Genomic DNA, 13,647 nt, shown 5'->3' on the forward strand with positions numbered 1-13,647 from the left:
TCCAACCAATGTCTCCACTCCTCAAATGCCCATTTCATGGCCAACAGTTCCCGATTCCCCACATCATACTGTAGTTACGTTCAGATGGAGAGAACTTTCGGGAAAAGAAAGCACAGGGATTCATTTTAGATGTTAAAGGATCCTTTTGGGACAAAACAGCTCCTGCACCAATCTCAGAAGCATCCACCTCTACCTGGAACGGAAGTGAGACATCAGGTTGCCGCAAAAACGGGGCGGAGGTGAATCTTCGCTTCAGCTCCTGAAAGGAAGAAACAGCCTCCGGAGACGAATTTAACACATCAGCACCCTTCTTAGTCAAATCAGTCAATGGCTTGGCAATACTAGAAAATTTGGCTATAAATTTCCGATAAAAATTAGCAAAACCCAAAACCTTCTGGAGGGCCTTCAAAGAAGTGGGCTGAACCCAATCGTAAATGGCCTGTACCTTGGCCGGGTCCATTTCAATAGTTGACGGGGACAAAATAAATCCCAAAAAAGAAATCCTCTGTACTCCAAAAAGGCATTTAGATCCTTTGACATACAGGGGATTCTCCCTCAAGATCCGGAACACAGTCCGAATATGTTCCACATGAGAATCCCAATCCTTGGAGAAGATCAAAATATCATCCAGATAGATAATCAAAAATTCATCGACAAAATCTCGGAAAATATCGTTCATGAAGCACTGGAAGACAGAAGGGGCATTAGTGAGCCCAAAAGGCATCACCAGGTACTCAAAATGTCCCTCCGGAGTATTAAACGCCATCTTCCATTCATCCCCATGCTTAATGCGAATAAGATTATACGCCCCCTGAGGTCAAGCTTGGTAAACCAGCAAGCACCTTTAACTCTGGAGAATAGATCAGAAATCAGGGGTAACGGATACTGATATTTAACAGTAATTTTGTTGAGGGCACGATAATCAATACTAGGTCTTAATGATCCATCCTTTTGGCTACAAAAAAAAACCCGGCACCTAAGGGTGACGAGGATGGTCTAATATGACCCTTCTCCAACGCCTCCTTAATATAGGATCGCATAGCCTCGTGCTCGGGTACAGATAAATTGAAGAGCCGATCCTTTGGAAATTTACACCCCGGGCTCAGTTGAATTGCACAGTCATAACTCCTATGAGGAGGCAGAGACCAAGACTCATTCTCACTAAATACATCATAAAAGTCCGCCAAATAATCAGGAACATCATGCGACTGAGTAGAGGTGGAAAACACCGGAGCCTCACTAAAGGCACACCGACAACCCCAACTCACCACAGACACAGATTTCCAATCCAAAACTGGATTATGAATTTGTAACCAGGGAAACCCCAGAACAATAGTATCATGCAGATTATGCAACACCAAAAATCTGCAATTTTCTTGATGGTCTGGGGCGACCCGCATTACCACCTGGGTCCAAAACTGAGGTTTATTTTTAGCCAAAGGAGTAGCATCAATCCCCCTCAAAGGGATAGGTGTCTGCAGAGGTGTCATCGGAAATCCACAACGTTTAGCAAAATCCAAGTCCATTAGGTTTAGGGCTGCTCCCGAATCCACAAAAGCCTTGGCGGAAAATGTGGACAGGGAGCAGATCAGAGTAATAGCCAGAAGAAACTTAGGTTGAACACCACCAACAGAAAACGTGTGTGCAAAGCGTTTCTCTCGTTTAGGACAGACAGAAATAATATGCGAGGCATCTCCACACACAACTTATTACGCCTTCTGAACTCCTGACGCTGCTCTCTGGAAAAAACTCTATCACATTGCATAGGTTCAGACATTTGTTCAACAGGTGGCAACACCTGTCGTGCAGCTTTGCGTTCGCGCAAACGCCGATCAACCTGAATGGCTAATGACATAGAATCGTCAAGACCAGAGGGAACAGGAAATCCCACCATAGTATCTTTTACAGCTTCTGACAACCCCTTCCGAAAGAGAGCAGCCAAGGCATTATCATTCCAGGTAGTAAGTACTGCCCACTTTCGGAATTTTTGACAGTACAATTCTGCATAATCACGACCCTGGTTCAATGCCAGCAGGGTCTTTTCAGCCTGATCAATGGCATTAGGTTCGTCATACAACAACCCCAAGGCCTGAAAAATTGCGTTCACATTAGTCAGAATAGGATCATCTGGTTTCAAAGAAAACGCCCAATCCTGGGGATCGCCACGCAGCAAAGAGATGACAATTTTAACCTGCTGCGCGGAGCTCCCTGACGAGTTAGGCTTCAAGGCAAAAAATAATTTCCAATTATTTTTTGAATTCAAAAATTTAGACCGATCCCCAAAAAATACATCAGGTGTAGGAATCTTTGGTTCAGCAGCATGTGAATGAGCAAGGTAGGCGGAAATTCCCCGCACTTCCGCAGCGAGCTGCTCCACACGATCAGACAATTGCTTTATCTCCATTGAGAGAAAAAAAAAATTCCCCCTACGGCCTCAGAGATATATAGGAAAAAATATACACACTTTTTTTTTTTTTTTTACAATTCTTTCCTGCTATTGAGTACCCTAGGATCTGCGGTATGGCGGGTGATTCTGTTATGATTGAGTCACCATAGGAGGCAGACACAAAAATAGAAGCTACGTCCAGAAAACCAGAGAAGTTGGCAACTATCAGATTGCAGACCACTGAACCTATCAACACAACTAGCAGTAGCCGTGGGGGGTTCCTATGATGCCCTAGACCCCTCGATCACAGCTGGAGCGCTAAATAGCCTAAAGACAGAAAAGGAAATCTAAACTGCCCCAGAGCAGACCCCAAAGTAAAAGGCAGTCCCCAACATATAATGACGGTGAAGCAAGATGAAAAAACACTCACACAGATAGAAAAATAGGCTGAGCAAACAATGGGGCCCAAGCTAGCTAAACAGAACAGGAAAGTAAGGTTGCTGTCTGCAATCTGCCAAAACCCTATCAAAGACATAAGCCAACAAGCTGATATGAAAAAGACCCTGAAGCAGCTAGGCTTCAAAAACTAAATCAGCACTCAGGTATTTTCAGAAGACAGAGCTAAAGGAATTCAGCACACCCCAGCAGGGAAAGGCAGAAATCCAAAAAACAAAGGAAAACAAAGTCTAAGCACAAAAGCAAAAAGCCGAACAGAAAACTTAGCTTTAGAGGAGCAGGAATTCAGACTGGTCTCCAAGGATCCCACAGAGAAATCACCCGCAGGGCAGAAGGGCGTCGGCAGCCTTATATCCAGTCAGTAACTCCACCCAGCCAGTCATCATCATCAGACTCAGGTGTTTGATAATCAGGCTCACTACCTTTCTTTACCAGAAGAGGGAGTTCCTCGGGCCTCAGTAGTGAAGGGGAAAATGAACTCACAACACAAAGCATTGATAATTCCCGTACTGCAGTAGTCTAATTGCCCGTGCACAACAAACAGCCCGTCCGGCGACTAATTATCCTAGGTGCAGTTCCCTGACTGACCTGAGGGTAAGGGGGCGCCGGAGAGCCGCGAGTTCCAAAGTGGAACTGAGAAAGTGGGATATACATAAATCCCTGCAGTTCTTGGAAGGTTGTTAGCAGTGGTGGGGCATCCAAAATAACCCCCCTGCGGTAAATTGTTTGAGCAAGATTAGCTTGCTGTATATTTTTGTCACATGTTACCAGTGGCGGGATAACTAAGGTAAGCCCCCACTGTGCCTGTGATAGCCATGTGCCGGCAGTGCGTCGCATCCCTCCGTCCGCTGACATACCCGTGCCAGTGGTAAGATCGTGACATATTGGTGGCACAGAGTGTGCTTGGGATGTGCTTGCGCTGGGCATTCCTTTCATCACACCATCTTTCTTTAGTGGGGATTGACTAGCGATCATCCTGTCCTTCCCAGTGAAGAAATTGTCAGGGTCAGGCAGGGGTTAGGTATCCTGCTTGGTGATAGATGCGGAACCTATATAGGGACGCTTAGGGCAGACAGGGTGACTTTAGATCTGCCCAGGGGCCTCCACTCCCCACTTCCCTAGTGTCGGGTTCCCTTCCCCTTATCCCTTCATGTTGCACTTAGTCTTTCCTACACAGTGCATGACAATATGATTCTAACTTCTTTTGAGCAGATGGCCAACATTGTCCTACAGAATTTTGGTTGCTCTAATCTGGCAAATGTTCAGTAATTTTGGACAACCTCAGCCTGCAGGACCTTTCCCACCTCAACAAGAATTTGAGGCCACTTCTCTACTGCAAAGAGTTGGTATCGAATGTGGAATAAATAGTGGCAAACGGTTCCAAATTTTCCAGTGTTTTTCTAATTTTTTTCCGAAACAACCCTGGCCAATTTTGACCTGTTTTAGTCTGAAAATGGTTGTGCCATATGTAATCCCAGGCTAATATTGGGTGATCCTGGCTGAAGGGTATTTTTGGAGGTAGGTCTTAGAAGTCAGTAAATATGCCCCCTAATGGTATCTTAGGTCACATTTGAGCCCCCATTCTAACAATCGTTGACCACCACCGCTATCTAAGAACAATAAGAACGTTTCATCTGGTGTCTACTATTTAGAAATTCCTGACATTTCAGCTATTGAACTTTTCTGATGATCCAGAGTATCGTATTTTTATTGATACAGATTAAAAGAATTTCACAGTTCTGAGAATATCTAAACTTTATCTTCTAGATTCCATTTTCCGACAAAAACAAGCTCCTCTCACATTAAAGGCAATCGCATGGAACATAATGATTTGCCTCTTGATTGAACTTTCATATTATTCCACCAAGGCCAGGATTTCTGATCCATTTACATATCCGCCGCTGAGATACATAATTCAATCTCGGTGATTGCGCGTTCATGCACATTCATTGTTATTCCTGTGATTTAACCTGTAATTATTGTCATTTAAATTTTATTCGGCTGCGGGTTTTTTTTCCAACACTCTTCACTAATAAAATCATTTTAATGAACCTAATATAAATTCCAATGCGTTCATATGGATGGGTCAGTGTTGACAAGTAGAAGAGCAAAAATATCCATATGATACTTGCCTCCTGAATGGGTCACTATTGGGTGATTCTACAAGGACTTGGAAATTTTGGGTACAAATATATCATATAGCACTCAATGCCTATCTGTTGCATCAAAGAATAATAATGCAAGGTAACAAAAGAAATGGCCCCAACTTAACAAGTACATGAGTCATTCATTGCCGCATCAATCCCCAAAGCAATGCTTTGAAGTGCCCAGTTTGCATAGAGAGAAGCCCATATATCTGTACTAGGACTCCAGTCATTGTCTATAGGACTGCTGAAGATTACCCATAGACTATAAAGGAATCTTTGGTTCAATATTCCATAGGTCTAGTTACAGTACGCCCATCGATCACCGAGGTATCACCTGTTCTGTATTAGTAGATAGAGAAGATAATTGGAATAATTATAGTGAAGTTATATCATCATAAAATAACCTGCTGTCTACATAGGATTTTTGTTTTACATATACTTTAAAAAAAAAAATTTCACATGACAATCTTTAGGGAAAAAAAATAATCAAAATTAGTACTCTAGTTTTTTTACTTGCTACAGTTTTTTTTTAGACTCGTGTCGTGTCCTTTCAGGAAGAGTTTTCAGCAGGCTCCTTAGTATCATCAGAGACAGGATTACAATGACAGGTAAGGCCTCTTTCACACTTCCGTTTTTGACAATCAGTCAAGATCCGCCAATTTTGAAAAAAAAGGATCTCTCTCCCCTTCCTGGCCAGCGGTTCCTTTAAATTTCCTCATTTTCAGGATCTGTCTAAAAACGGATCCTGTGCCATCCGTTCACATCAGTTGAGAACGGATCCGCTTGTCTGCCTTTTTGGCGGATTTTAACTGATGCAAATAATTGAAGTGTGAAAGAGGCCTAAGGCCGGAGTCACACTGGCGAGGAATACGGGAGAGTGAGAGGCGCAAAAAGCACGCATTAGACACGGACCAATGATTCTCTATGGGGCAGCTCCCATCAGCCGTATATTTCTCATCCGTATTCTACGCTCCGTGCCAATCGCAGCATGCTGCGGCTGTCAGCGTACTACGCCCGTAGTACGCCAATGCAAGTCTATGGGTGCGCAAAAAATACGCATTACACACGGACCACACGTGTGACTTGCGAGAAATACGCACCCGGTGTCTTTTAGCAAAGCCGGCAATTCAGTGCGCGATACAGTAAACTCACACTGACAGGTTTGATAAATAAACAAAAGAATAGATATAGACACATAGAATACATATATATATATGCATTCTATGTGTCTATATCTAATCTTTGGTTTCTGTTAGAAACCCTGTCATAGGGCTCCATTATATGTCCATTTTGCAAGCCTGCGAGAAAATCTCGCCATACGGATTACATACGGATTACATACGGATGCTGACATGCGCAAAATACACGACCACACCTTGATTACGGATGACATACGGAGCACTGTTTAGTGGTGATTCATCCGTATTACGCATGTAAAATACGGAGCGTATTTTGCGCAGGTTAGTGTGACTCCAGCCTAACACTTCTATATGCAGCTGATAACACAGGATCCACCTCACCAATCACAATAGGTGATGTCACAACTCACCTCCTCCTCCTGTACAATGACTGATAACACCTCTATATACATTAGATAACACATGATCCATCATTCACAATAGTTGATGTCATAGCTCTCCTCCTCCTGATAACACCTTTACATATAGTAGGTAATACAGGATCCACCATTCACAATAGGTGATGTCACAACTCGCCTCCTCCTCCTGTACAATGACTGATAACACCTCCATATAGAGTAGGTAACACAGGATCCACCATTCACAATAGGTGATGTCACAGCTCACCTCCTCCTCCTGCACAATGACTGATATCACCTCTACATACAGTAGATCAGTGGTCCCCAACCTTTTGTGTACCAGGGACCGGCTTCAAGCAAGACCATTCTTCCATGGCCCGGCAGGGCGGGGATGGAGGTGTGGCAGGGGCAGGGCTTTGGTAATAAGGGGGCAGGGCTATGGACGGGGTTGTAGTTTAGCAGTGCATACTTATCATTTAATTATAACATTTATAATGTGACTCAACTCACCATAGGTTTTAAATGAGTGGGAGCACCTGGCTTGTTTCCCTGTTTCAGTGGGAGCACTGGGCTACTTCTACTGATGATCATCACTGCTAATGATGATTGGAACCTACAAGGAAATGGAGCATTGAGCACTTAGAAAAATTGTACTGGAGTACTGTACATGCTGATTATTTTCTAATCATGGTGTATACATGGCTCTGCTCCCCCTCTCCCATCCTGTATACATGGCTCCGCTCCCACTCTCCCATCCTGTATACATGGCTCTGCTCCCACCCTCCCATCCTGTATACATGGCTCTGCTCCCACCCTCCCATCCTGTATACGTGGCTCCGCTCCCACCCTCCCATCCTGTATACATGGCTCCGCTCCCACCCTCCCATCCTGTATACAAGGCTCCGCTCCCACCCTCCCATCCTGTATACATGGCTCCGCTCCCACCCTCCCATCCTGTATACGTGGCTCCGCTCCCACCCTCCCATCCTGTATACATGGCTCTGCTCCCACCCTCCCATCCTGTATACATGGCTCCGCTCCCACCCTCCCATCCTGTATACATGGCTCTGCTCCCACCCTCCCATCCTGTATACATGGCTCCGCTCCCACCCTCCCATCCTGTATACATGGCTCCGCTCCCACCCTCCCATCCTGTATACAAGGCTCCGCTCCCACCCTCCCATCCTGTATACATGGCTCCGCTCCCACCCTCCCATCCTGTATACATGGCTCCGCTCCCACCCTCCCATCCTGTATACATGGCTCCGCTCCCACTCTCCCATCCTGTATACATGGCTCCGCTCCCACCCTCCCATCCTGTATACATGGCTCTCCTCCCACCCTCCCATCCTGTATATATGGCTCTCCTCCCACTCTCCCATCCTGTATACATGGCTCTCCTCCCACCCTCCCATCCTGTATACATGGCTCCGCTCCTACTCTCCCATCCTGTATACATGGCTCCGCTCCCACCCTCCCATCCTGTATACATGGCTCTCCTCCCACTCTCCCATCCTGTATACATGGCTCCGCTCCTACTCTCCCATCCTGTATACATGGCTCCGCTCCCACTCTCCCATCCTGTATACATGGCTCCGCTCCCACTCTCCCATCCTGTATACATGGCTCCGCTCCTACTCTCCCATCCTGTATACATGGCTCCGCTCCCACCCTCCCATCCTGTATACATGGCTCCGCTCCCACCCTCCCATCCTGTATACATGGCTCCGCTCCTACTCTCCCATCCTGTATACATGGCTCCGCTCCCACTCTCCCATCCTGTATACATGGCTCCGCTCCCACCCTCCCATCCTGTATACATGGCTCCGCTCCCACCCTCCCATCCTGTATACGTGGCTCCGCTCCTACTCTCCCATCCTGTATACGTGGCTCCGCTCCCCCTCTCCCATCCTGTATACGTGGCTCTGCTCCCCCTCTCCCATCCTGTATACGTGGCTCTGCTCCCCCTCTCCCATCCTGTATACGTGGCTCTGCTCCCACTCTCCCATCCTGTATACGTGGCTCTGCTCCCACTCTCCCATCCTGTATACATGGCTCCGCTCTCACTCTCCCATCCTGTATACGTGGCTCCGCTCCCCCTCTCCCATCCTGTATACATGGCTCTGCTCCCACTCTCCCATCCTGTATACATGGCTCTGCTCCCACTCTCCCATCCTGTATACGTGGCTCTGCTCCCACTCTCCCATCCTGTATACATGGCTCCGCTCTCACTCTCCCATCCTGTATACGTGGCTCCGCTCCCCCTCTCCTATCCTGTATACATGGCTCTGCTCCCACTCTCCCATCCTGTATACATGGCTCTGCTCCCACTCTCCCATCCTGTATACATGGCTCTGCTCCCACTCTCCCATCCTGTATACATGGCTCTGCTCCCACCCTCTCCCATCCTGTATGCATGGCTCTGCTCCCACCCTCCCATCCTGTATACATGGCTCCGCTCCCAGCCTCCCATCCTGAATACATGGCTCCGCTCCCACCATCCCATGTTTGTATATATGGCTCCGCAAGCACCCTCCCACCCTTGTATACATGGCTCCGCTCCCACCCTCCCTCCCTTGTATACATGGCTCCGCTCCCACCCGTGTATGCATGGCTGGGCTCCCCCGTCCTCCCCCATCATACTTACCGTCACGTTGCTGAACTTTCCTCCCTGCATCTCGCGTCGCATCAACTTCTTCCTGTGCAGAGTGGTCACGTGGTACCGCTCATTTAAGGTCATGAATATGGACGCCACACCTATGGGAGAGGAGCCGCGGCGCCGACAGGCAGAGGCGTATCTAGGCTTCCTGGCACTCGGGGCAAGAATTTGGTTCGGCGACCCCCCCACTCCAAATCCCCCACACATTAATCCCATCCCCACTCATTAACCCCCATCCCCACTCCAAATCCCCCACACATTAAATAACCCCCATCCCCACTCCCAAATCCCCCCCACACATTATGTACCCCCCACTCCAAATCCCCCACATATTAACCCCATCCCTACTCATTAACCCCCCCCCACGTCACGCTGCTGACGTCGCTCTGGCCCGGCGGTCAGAGCTGCAATTGTACTGGCGTCTATACAGACGTCAGTACAATTGTTCCCTGGGAGCCGGCACGCGCACCTTCTCTGCGCCAGCTGTCAGCTTGACAGCTGACACAGAGAACCGCCGACTCAGGCCGGGGGGGCGGCAGAACGCAGCCGCCAGGGAGGACACTGCGGACCGCTGCATTCGGCGGCCCGACTGCGCCCCCCTGCTGGCTGCGCCCGGGGCAACTGCCCCGGCTGCCCCCCCTAGATACGCCCCTGCCGACAGGGACAGGGATGCAGGGTGAGTATTCATGGAAGCTACTGCCGCCGGCTCCCCTTGTGTCCGCGGCACAGGACTGGGCCGTTGCAGTGCTCTTGCCCTTGTGTCCGCGGACCGGCAAAAGCACTGCAACGGCCGGGTCCTGGGCCGCGGACCGATGGTTGGGGACCCCTGCAATAGATAACACAGGATCCACCATTCACAATAGGTGATGTCACAGCTCACCTCCTCCTCCTGCACAATGACTGATATCACCTCTACATACAGTAGATAACACAGGATCCACCATTCACAATAGGTGATGTCACAGCTCACCTCCTCCTCCTGCACAATGACTGATATCACCTCTACATACAGTAGATAACACAGGATCCACCATTCACAATAGGTGATGTCACAGCTCACCTCCTCCCCCTCCTGTACAATGACTGATAACGTCTCTATACACAGTTGATAACACAGGATCCACCATTCACAATAGGTGATGTCACAGCTCACCTCCTCCTCCTGTACAATGACTGATAACACCAACATATACAGACAAAGGTATGTCAGGAAGAACTCAGTGGCTATGGCATTACAGCCCAACAATATAGCAGAGTTGGTATATGTTCAGAAGTACACAGTTGTAATGTAGCAGAGCCCAGTGATGCAGCAGACTTCATTATGTTAGAATACGCAGAGTGTCAATTTAGCAAAGCTCAGCGATGTAGCAGAGCTGGGTATGTCAGGAAGAACTCAGTGGCTATGCTTAACAACTCAACTCCATAGCAGAGCTGGTTATGCTCAGAGGTACTCAGTTATAATGTAGCAGAGCCCAGTGATGTAGCAGAGCTGGGTATGGCAGGAGGAACACAGTGGCAATGCAAAAGAGCTGGATATGTCACAAGTCACTGAATGACACAGTAGCAGAGTTTGGCATGTCAGGAGATAGAGGATTGGAGGAACACAGTGGCGATGTAACAATCCTGGATATGCCAGGAGACACACAGTGACAAGGTAGCAAAGTCCAGTAATGCAGTAGAGAAGGCATATAGTGTTTATAGATAAGAGCCCAACAACGTAGCAGAGCTAGGTATAACATGAGTCACTGAATGGGAAAGTAGCAGAGCCCTGCAATGTAGCAGAGCTAAGTATGTCAGGAGGCAATATAGCAGAGCAGAGCTGAGAAGCAGAGGACAGAGCGCTCAGCCCTTTATCCAGTACATGTGACACTATAGTCATGTGAATGACAGGTGTTCTCCAGGTCTAGAACAAGGGGTCTAGTTTCTGGAGAAAGATCTCCAGTCTTCTCACATCTGGTGTCACAGCTCAGCCCTTCTCTACACCCTGACAAATATTTTAGGTGCAGGAGGAGACTCACACAAGGCATCAGCATTCTGCAACCTTACATTAACTGCCTCATTGCCATAGATCAATTTACTCATCAGAAAATGTATAAGACAGTATCATGGATCTCGCCGGATTAGCATTTCAATGACATGATCTGTGTAATGCCATCATCAAGGCCTGTGCTTGGCTCGTTAGGGCTTATCTGCGGCTCCGATATGGAGGAAAACAATTCCGCAGATTACGGTAAATGCTGCATCCGCCACTTTCAGGCATTTGCTGATCAGCGCATTAGGCGGTAATCACCTTCTGGAATAGACGCCTGTCAGGGATACATTCATCTGCTGTGATGTCGGGAGTTGGTCGTTGTATCTTCGCAGGGTGCAGCGATGTGGATTGCAAATGAATTTAAGGGGAACCTAATGGTGGAGCAGATCGAGGGTGAGGGTCCTATTCCCAACCCATATTGCCAGTATGGCCGGTACATAACGTCTCTGCTACTGACGCTCTGGGACTCCGGCCCAGGGCTCTCTCTGGCCAGTACCTCTAGGCGTCATCCCCCAGGACCAGTCTCTGATCGATCACTTTATCTTTTGGTCATTTCTCTGCTTCTTTCCACTTAGATCTCCCTATCCTCTGTCACGGTCTCCTCTCACGTTAGGCACACCCACGACATGCTGCACTGCTCACAAACCAGACTTTAGGTCTGCTACACCGGACCCTATGGAACGTCCTGACAGGGAACTGTCTCTGTCCCTTCAGCTTAGCCTCTCCCACTCTGGGCTAGTCCCAACTGTTAACCCTAACTCTTCCCACAACATACAACAGTGACGCCATTGACGCATGTCACTGTTCACATTGCACAACATAACATTACACTTATCCTTCAAGGGGGAACGTGTGCAATATGTCCATCTCCTTACAGGGCTTCAAGCACAACGCTTGGCTATTTATGTCAGTGCCATAGGTGATGAATGCAGCAGAGTTCGCTCAAACTCACCTGCATGGTACTGTTCAGGGGTTGGACCTCCAGCATTCAACAAGTTACTTAATTTTGGGGGAATAATCTTTTAACTTGCAGAATTGAAATCTGTTTCCTGTCAATGCAAAGGATGAAATCTGCAGCAAATCCTCAGCATTTATGGAACGAATTTCACTGCAGGCTGTCTGCTATGGAAAGTCCTGAAAATCAGTATCAAAATAACCTTTTATGCTGCTAGAAAATGGTTAGTCAACAATACAAGATCCAACCTGGTGTGGGGCAGTAGTTTTCCAGATACCTCCACAGGGCACATTGGTGATATGACAACCGAATTTACAAATAGGCATAACAGACACCAGCTCGGGTTTTCCGGAGCATGCTCGGGTGTCCTCCGAGTATTTTGGCGTGCTCGGAGATTTAGATTTCGTCGTCTCATCTGCATGATTTGCGGCTGCTAGACAGCCTGAATACATGTGTGGAATGCCTGTTTGTTAGGGAATCACCACATGTATTCAGGCTGTCTAGCAGCCGCAAATCATGCAGATAAGACGACAAAATCTAAATCTCCGAGCACGCCAAAATACTCGGAGGACACCCGAGCAACGAGTATACTCCCTCATCACTAGTGCCCCGTGCAATGGAAGAAAAAATATTGATCTGGTATTGAAAAAAGTTTACCATCAGCGTGCCGGACTGTCCGGCTGACATTGGAGGCCACCTGGAGCAATGGGCCTCTGATGAGAACACTACAGCAAGTGTCCCCGTAAAACGATGCTTTGGCTGTTGTTGGGAATATTAAAGACTATATGAGTGGCAGAGGAGGGGCATCTATGCGATCGGGTGCGACTTCTGTGTGATTGGTCAGAACGGAAAGTATCTTAATTTTTGTTCTGTGTTATAACATTTAATTGGCGCATTAAAATTGTTGTTAGTAAATTTAGAAATGTATTATTAAATAATTTACTGGAGGGGCTCCAAGATTTCAACTGCATCTACAGGTTTAATCCGGGGATAGTGAGACCCTTCAATCACGATTTCACACTGAATCCACTGTTTAACGCTTCCAGTCCTGCTTTACTGTTTAATTGCATTCCATATCCTAACTACTGTATTATTGTTTACTCTGTTACTTTTACCCCCACTGCTCCTCCCTGCGTGGAGAGTTTATCCCCTGTAAATAAACCCTTTAACTCTTGGTCTGTCTCTGATCCGTGGCGACATCACCAGTACCTGCACATTATTACAAAAGTTCTGACGGAATGGCCAATTATACTTTTTGACCTACGCCACATTGATGTCTTTCTCTAGTGGATTCTGACCTGACTTTGCTTGGACAATACTTCTCCCTTTTACTGACCATGGCTTGTTTGGTTTTTCTATCCATCTCGCGCCACCAGTCAGCAACTCCTCTGTAGACACCATCTGGGAGCCTCTGCTGCAAAGTCTAGATCTCAGTATAGGGGATCAAAGATAAAAACCAGGGAGCTCCTTAGTTT

At 47.4% G+C, this 13,647-nt stretch overlaps 1 long non-coding RNA gene across 1 annotated transcript in view; it reads right to left on the reverse strand.

Annotated features, from left to right (window-relative positions):
• LOC141056062 (uncharacterized) overlaps positions 1-13,647 on the reverse strand; it is an 81,371-nt gene that overhangs the window by 45,576 nt on the left and 22,148 nt on the right. The gene's annotated exons all lie outside the window — the stretch shown is intronic.

Source organism: Dendrobates tinctorius, unplaced genomic scaffold, assembly GCF_039654945.1.
Source record: "Dendrobates tinctorius isolate UK_male_01 unplaced genomic scaffold, ASM3965494v1 ptg000196l, whole genome shotgun sequence".
NCBI classification, from domain to species: domain Eukaryota; kingdom Metazoa; phylum Chordata; class Amphibia; order Anura; family Dendrobatidae; genus Dendrobates; species Dendrobates tinctorius.